This window comes from Elephantulus edwardii, unplaced genomic scaffold (assembly GCF_000299155.1).
Source record: "Elephantulus edwardii isolate Elephantulus edwardi_28Jun2011 unplaced genomic scaffold, EleEdw1.0 scaffold00084, whole genome shotgun sequence".
NCBI lineage: Eukaryota > Metazoa > Chordata > Mammalia > Macroscelidea > Macroscelididae > Elephantulus > Elephantulus edwardii.
Window position 1 is genome coordinate 98752 of NW_006399834.1, and position 7751 is coordinate 106502.

General features: G+C 41.5%; 1 pseudogene; it reads left to right on the top strand.

Moving 5' to 3' along the window:
- The first annotated feature begins 4020 nt into the window (after positions 1–4020).
- LOC102859035 lies at positions 4021–4678 on the top strand (annotated as a pseudogene).
- The last annotated feature ends 3073 nt before the right edge of the window (positions 4679–7751 follow it).

The window sequence follows — 7751 nt, forward strand, 5'->3', positions numbered from 1 at the left end:
AGGGGAAGACCCTCTATGAGATGGATTGATTCGGTGACTGGGGTAATCGGGATGGGTGTGTCAGAGGCGGTGCGGTTGGCGCAGGATGCAGCAGGGTTTAGGGCTGTTGTGCATAAGGTCGCTATGAGTCGGAAACGACTCGACGGCACATAACAACAACAACATCAGTGTGTAGTAGATTTATAATTCAGATAGTTCTTTCCCTCATACTTCATTTTTTTTTTCCGAAGTGCTTTTACTTATTTGGGGGTCTCTTTCCTTCCCACGTAAATAACCACATTACCACCATTTAAAAGTTCAGTAGGTTTTAGTCTACCCCCTAGCTTCTCCTTGCCAACTGGAAATCAGATTATTCTTACAAAGACAATTGACAGAAGATACAAAAGTAATTAAAACCATTTCTCTCATGCCAAGAAGCAAAACAATAATTAATTTCTATGAGTAAGAAAAAATTCATATTGAAAACTCAATCAAGTTTCAGCATTACACTGCTCTCCCACAAGGATGCATTACTCACTTTACATTTATTTTGACACTTATTGCCAAGCTGAATCATAGAGGATGTGAACACCTCTGTACAGTTAAGGGACTGTCCACATACAAAGATGCCTGGGCAGACACCTTCCTTGTCCTGATCAAGTTCTGTATCCCATCCTAGATCCTCACAGCTCCTCAGCCTCACAACAACCTGCTGGTAGTTTGTTTTCTTTCTTTAATTAAAGAACTTTTAAGAGAATAAGCCTCAAATATTTATAAACAAAATGTTTTCAACTGTTCAACTGTATTTTAATTTTTATATAGTAAGAGAACAAAATAATCTGTTAACAAAATAGTAAGGGAAGAGTAAACTTTAGTGTTGTGGAAGGACAAAAGCAGACAGGAAAGAAGGAATGAATATTGGGGATTTCCAGCCATTTGGCACTCTGATGGCAGAAAATACCAAGATCTCTGATAATGTTGACAGTGAATGTTTCATTTTCAGGCCATTGAGATCCATTATCTAATTGATAATGTTCCCATAATGTATTAAAAAGAATACATGCCTTTTGGGTTTAATGATGTCTTTCAATAAAAGGGTATAAAGGGAGCTTAGGAGACACCACAGTGTAGTGTCAGGAAAAGGGCGGGACTGGCTGGCTCCCCTGATTGGGGAAGGGATCAGCAATTGGGGTTCCCAGAGAGAGAGGGAGAAAGAATAAAAGACAACAAGGCATCCCTTGTTTCCTTTTTTCCTCATGAGGAAAAGGTCTACTCTCATCATGCGCATTCCCCAAATCATCAGAGACTGGCCTAAGTGGCTGACAGATTTCCTGTTCTGGCACCAGAGTTTTTATGCATCTAATTGGAGCTAGAGATCTGAGAGAGGAGAGCCACTGCAAATTACTCCAAATTGTTCTGGTGTTGTTTGAAAGGCCAACAATGGCAAGAGGCAGAAATCTTGGAGAAGGGTGTTCAAAGAGGGGCAATCAGGAGGCAGATCAACCCCATGGAGGAGTGAAAAAAATTAGGGTGATCCAGCACTTCCCAGGTGCCTTTAGGCCAGGAGTGAGAGGGACGGTTTACACTGAGGAGACATGGAAGCCAATTTCACAGAGTTTCCAGAAAACCTCAAATTGAGATTTTAGCAAAAACCCTTTTCATTGTTTTTTTCTCTCTACCCTTGGCAAGTGTGTCTTTTTTAAAAAATTATTATTAAATTTTATTAGTTTTAGTGAACATTTACAGAGATTTTGGGTTTTCATTCATTCATTGTTGCACTGTTTTCTCTACCCTCCTCCCCAGTTCTTCTTCTTCCCCCGCCGAATGTCTGTTTTAATTGTCCAATTGCCACAGTGCTTGTCGAAGCCAGTTCTGATTAATCTCCTTTGTCAGTGTGTCCTTTGCCATTCCCTATCACTCCTCCCTGAGAGAAACTTCACCCTGATTCATAAGGAAAAGGGGATGGCGTATTCTCTTAGCTACTTCCTGCTGAAAAGGGATGCTGTGGGTTTCAGGGTGAAGATCTTCTCTCACTACTCTAAAGGGCCCCTTTGGCAGTAGGAAACACATAGACTACTATGGAGATTGATTTTGGAATTTAGATTCACTGTTATCAATTGTGCTTATGGAATTTAGATTCACTGTTATCAATTGTGCTTAGCTGTACATGTTCATATCCCTGAAGATGTATCATGGAAGTGTTTCAGCCTAAAAGATATAAATTTAACTAACAAGTTAAAAGTACATGAGTCAAAAATTAAAAAGCAATAATATTCCAAGTAGAGGTTCTAATAGTGGCACAAATCAAGTTACAGAGGGAAGGTGGTTGTAAAATCCCTTTTCCATTTACGAAGGCAATAGCAGACTAAGTTGTTTCTCTCTTAATTTAGTCCAATGCAGACAGCGTGGGAGAGCTTTCTAGTTTCGGTGGGTTAGGCTTGAAGAGAGATAGAGAAAAGAGAGAGAGAGAGTTTGAGACAGAAAGACAGAAAAAGAGAGACAGGGAAAGTTGAAAATCAGAGTTTGTTGTCTCCTGACAGGTGTCCTTTCTGGGTTTTGGCACCACAAATGTAAGGTAGCTGAGGAAAGACAGAACCCAGTTACTCCAAGAAATTAATTTTGTTTGGGAGAAACTTCATGGCTGACTCTCAAGCAGATGAACCTACAGTAAAAGTTACAGATGGGTTTCATATTCTCTTACAATGAACTTGGGGAAAGGGATGCCCACAGATATTTCCTACAAGATAGGAAAGTGGGCTGGGGTCTCAGATAACTATTCCTGGGATAGGGGTATAAAGCAGTTTCTCATCTTTGATAGAAAAAGCACAGCTGCTGTTTCCTGTGATTGGATAGTTTTAGTAGCCATTCCGGGAGAGGAAGGAAAGGGCTTTGCAGTCCTAACAGTAAGGCTGTGAATACCAGGGGAGAATGAAGAGCTTTTTAAGGGACTTATCCTTCAAAATAGCCACCTTCCTTGACTATAAGACGGAGAAATGCTTTGTTCTTTTTCTAGCTGCAGACTTTGGATGGACCCATTTGTCCTTCTGAATCCCATAAGGACTGACTTTCTCTCTGTCATGAAGCACAGGGAGCAGAGGCTAGAAGTTGATCTGAGCACAGAAACTGAGAAGTTTGAGTCTCCTACTTAAGTTGTTATGCCTTAGCCATGAAAAAGGCCAAAGAGATACGAAGGTTTAAGAATGAGCTCGATGATTTGTTGCGTATGGGTTGTGGATTTATTAGGGAAGGTAGGCGAAATGGATGCAGATCTTGATCATATTCTAGGCCTGCCAGAAGTATGATTGAAAACAAAAAAAGGAAAAAATATAAGTCCTAATTTAATAATCTTTGAGCCAGTACTGACACATACGAGATCCTCTAGTGAATATTCATAGGGTATAAATTGCACAGATGATTGTCCATCTTCTCCCTCAGAGAAGTTAGTGGATTCATAGCTCCTACCTTTGGTTTGGCAATGAAGCACCTTATCCAGAAGGCCTCCAGAGCTTCCTCATCTAGAATGGCTGTGTGTAAAGAAGACCAGGGAGTAACCAAAACACAAGCATTTCCTCTCAGTTAAGACACATTTATTGAGGTTCTCACCAATAAGACAAGATGATCAAACATAGAGGGACGCAAAGTGATTCTTCCCATTGGAGCAACTTGATAGTTTCTTTTATCCAGAGCAAGAAAGTGGAGATTTTGGTGAAGAGGCATGGGGCAGTGCCATTTAAATTTATATCGCTGGCAATGCACCAGACCACATTTTGGCATAAGAGAGGTCCTCCAGTGTCTCCCTAAGAACAGAGAGAAGAAACTGAGTTAATTCCTCTGCTAGTCCTCTGTGCCTTCACTTTCAGGAGACTCTATTTTGCATGATATGAGTGAGGTTTCAGTCATCTCAGGAAACCCAGCTGTCGAATTCTGATCCTTGACATTATTTTTGTTTCATGTTTAAGTTGTGACCATCTTCTTCCTCTAGTTTAAGACCCTCTCCTTTTAAGAAGCTGTGGAACCTGTTGCTCTTTTCCAGTTACTGTAATGCTAGGATCCAGGAGCAGCAAAGTCTCTTGAGACACCCTCTACGAGGCGGTGTGGGAAGTCCTGCATGGAACCAGTGCAAATGAAGAAAGTTTTTGGAGATGGTGGAGCTGAGGATCAGTTTGAAGAACTATGACCCTAAGAAGGACAAGCATTTTAGGGGACCGTCAGGATTAAGTCCACCCCATTCCCCAATTTCTCAGTGTGTGTTCTTGGGGATGAAACCAATGTTTTGTATATCCCCCACATGGACATCGAAGTCCTGAAAAAACTAAAGAATAAATAAATAAATAAGAAACTGGTGAAAAAGCAGGCCAAGAAGTATGATGCCTTTTTGGTCTCTGAATCCCTGATCAAGCAGATCCCCAAAATCCTAGGTCTGGGGCTAAATAAGGCTGGCAAGTTCCCTTCTCTGCTGACCCACAATGAGAACATGGTGGCAAAAGTAGACGAGGTGAAGTCCACCATCAAATTCCAGATGAAAAACATCCTATGTCTGGCAGTGGCTGTTGGCCATGTGAAGATGACAGATGATGAACTTGTTTATAACATCCACCTGGCTGTCAACTTTCTGGTTTCACTGCTAAAGAAGAATTGGCAGAATATTTGGGCTTTGTACATCAGGAACACCATGGGCAAGCCCCAGCATCTGTACTAAGATACAGCTCAATAAGTCTTTACTGTTAATACCGGGGGCGGGGGGGAAAGCAGCTTTGGAACCTTTTGTTATATGCTACCACTTAAAAAAACAGACAGGAAGTCTAAATAGAAGACAGTACATTAGCCAGGTGATTACAAGCTCTTGAGTTATCAGGGGTTTTATTTTTGCACATGACGGAACAGGGTTTGGGTTTTTTTTCTGTTTTGTATTCCCTTTTGTGAGGCCAACATTACCACGTCAATGTTATAAAAAAAAAAAATCCAAATAAGTTTCTGTCAATCATTCCAGTTCATAGTAATCCCTGACGCTATTGCCTGAAATGCTCATTGGGATTTCTGCCTATGAAGTTTATGAAATACCTTTGGATAGGTTCAAACCACAAACTAAAAGTTAGTACCTGAGTGGAAGTTGTACCCTAAGGATCTTTGCGGTGGGACAGGGAGCCAATCTTTCATCTTTCTATGATGGACACTTTTCTGATTTACCTATGGTAAGCTCATAGAATGTGTCTTTTCAATATATTTCTCTTTGGTATCCATCAAAGTGGTTGAAAGCATCACCCTATTGCTAGCAAAGAATATCAGATTCCAGATCTTCCTGAAACATCCTTCTCCTCAAAGCCAAGCCAGAATAATGTAATATCTCACCTTAAAGAAGGCCTTATTTTTCTTTTGATCCCCTGGTCACAACTCTGAGGCATTGTCATAATTCTTGGAGCAGAGCTTACATTTGAAACCCTGCTGCACAATGAGATACACCCTATGCAGCTTGCTAGTTTTTTCATCCTCAGTGATCCCTCACCAGCCAGCCACACGGCACACCTGCCCTGGCCTCACCTGGTCACTTTCTCCAGGCAGGGGGAGCAGGTCACTGCTGCAGTCAGTTGGGCCTCATGTTCAGCTGATGAAGGAAAAAACAAAGTCTTAGTCATTGAGAACCTGCGGCCCTGCAGAGCCGGATGGGCTGAACTTTATCCCTTATCCTCCCAGGGCCTGGAATTAGTGAAGCAGCCAGGATGAGAAAAGCAGGGGTCACTCTGGAAGGAGAAATTTATTAGACCCGAGTTGGGGAGAAGCAGGGAGTTGCCTTACCTGATGTTATTGATAGAAGTCTCATAGTTATATATATGGTGGCAGATGTCTTTTTTTCACAGTAATTTTCTGCTTTGTCTCTTCTTTCAAGTCAATGCCTTGGGCCCCCAAGATAACTTTCATGGAGCCACACAGTAAGCATAGAAGGGGTCTCACAATCACTTTAGCTCTATAGCCTCAGGAGCTGGTGACACCTGAGTCAGCTTAGGGCAGCTGCTGAGTGAAATGCTGAAGGGAGGAGGCCCTTTAGACCACAGCTTGCTGTGCCTTCGGTCTCTCCACTGCATTGGAGATGATTGTGGAATTCTGTTTTGCCCTCAGGTCATATAAAATGGTTTGATCCACATCTGCTCTCAACTTACACTGTCTGCCTGAGATAGCCAGTGTGATTTGATTGCCACCGGTCCTAATTACTTCAAACTCATAGGTTACATGTTGACGTTTTCTACACCTCATCTTGTGCTCAAATTATTCTGTTATGAGGCCTGTTAATCTGTGTCCCACAGCTGAGTGAGCTTCCCTGAGTGGCATGTTTTTCAGGGAGAAATCTGTTAAGTTAGCAGACTTAAGAAACCAGAGAGAACAAGAGAAAGCTTAATACAACTTTATTAATGAGATGAGGAGAGCTCCCGGGTGAGTTCTTCGTTCTGGAGATGCAGAATGGGAGAAATCACACTGTGAACTTACTGGTGAGGATTTTTATAAACAGAGGCTTTAGGGAGGGACATTCCACTCTGATTTACAGTTCACAAGCTAGCTCAGCCAGGCAGGCAAGGCCATTTACTCTTCTTATCAGCAAATGCAAGGCCATCAGTATTTGAGTTCTCAAGGCTTCGTTCTTTCCTTTGGTCCCCTTTGCCCAGACATAACATTTCAGCCTCTTTAGTGATAAAACAAGGCAACATATCCTTCTTTTGGCTACTTCCTGCTGAACAGGGGTGAAGAACTGGGGCTGGATCGAGTCAGTCCAGGATTAGTGGCTAGGGAAGAATTAATTTGGTCATCTCCTTGATCCTGTGAATAGAACTTAAGAAAACATGGAACGATTAATAACAATACACTTGTGATTATTATTGGTCTTAGAGAAATAATAATTTAGGAATGGGTTTTTTAGTTTATTTGGTACAAGGCTTGTGGTTGAATTCTGTATAGTCTTATTACACTAAAAGTGTTGTCCTGGTTCAGCTGTAGTATGCTTGTTTATGCTAACATTGTGTATAAAGTTCTCATGTTCTGCTGCTGAGGTTGCTAGATGCAAGAAAGGAGTGCGTCCTTTTATTGTGGAACACTCAGTATGGGCTGATAGAATGTCTTGAGGTGTTTTGGTGGAGTGTGGTCTAGAGAAATTGATTAGTACTGCTGCTAGCAAAGGTTATTGTAAAGGGGCACACAGGAAACAATGGGAAAGGTTGGTTACCATTAGACTTTGGTTAAGGAATAGTAAAGTGCAGGTGCTCTGGATAATTTGGAATCAAGTTGGGCCTTCATAGTTTGTGGCTCTCCAAAGACTTGTACTATTATCGTCTGCTTAGCTTGGAGAATGAATGCCATTGGAGACTTATACTTGGGAATTGGCATCCAAAGCATATTCTTTGCTTATGTGTATTGTGCTAGAGGGCGAGGGACTATATCTAGTAAGACATAGTGTTTCTTTAACTCTCGCTTGCTTACCCCTGGGCATGCCAGGGATTTGAGATATAAAGGTAGGAGGGTTTGTTTGTTTGATAGAAATCTCTGGTATTATAAATGTTATGGATTCTGCATGAATTGAAATGCTGATTGTTGCTTGGTATTTTTGTTGAGAGTAATCTGCTGAGCTAATGAGGTGTATGGTTGGAGTAGTCTGCTGTGTGGAAGTTTTTTAGGGCTTAGTGCTGAATGATGCAAAGAGTAGTAAGACATACCATTTAAGAGGTGTGGAAAATTGCTCAGTGAGGGGCACATGTTTGATTTGAGAAACGTGGTGTCAATAGTGGTCA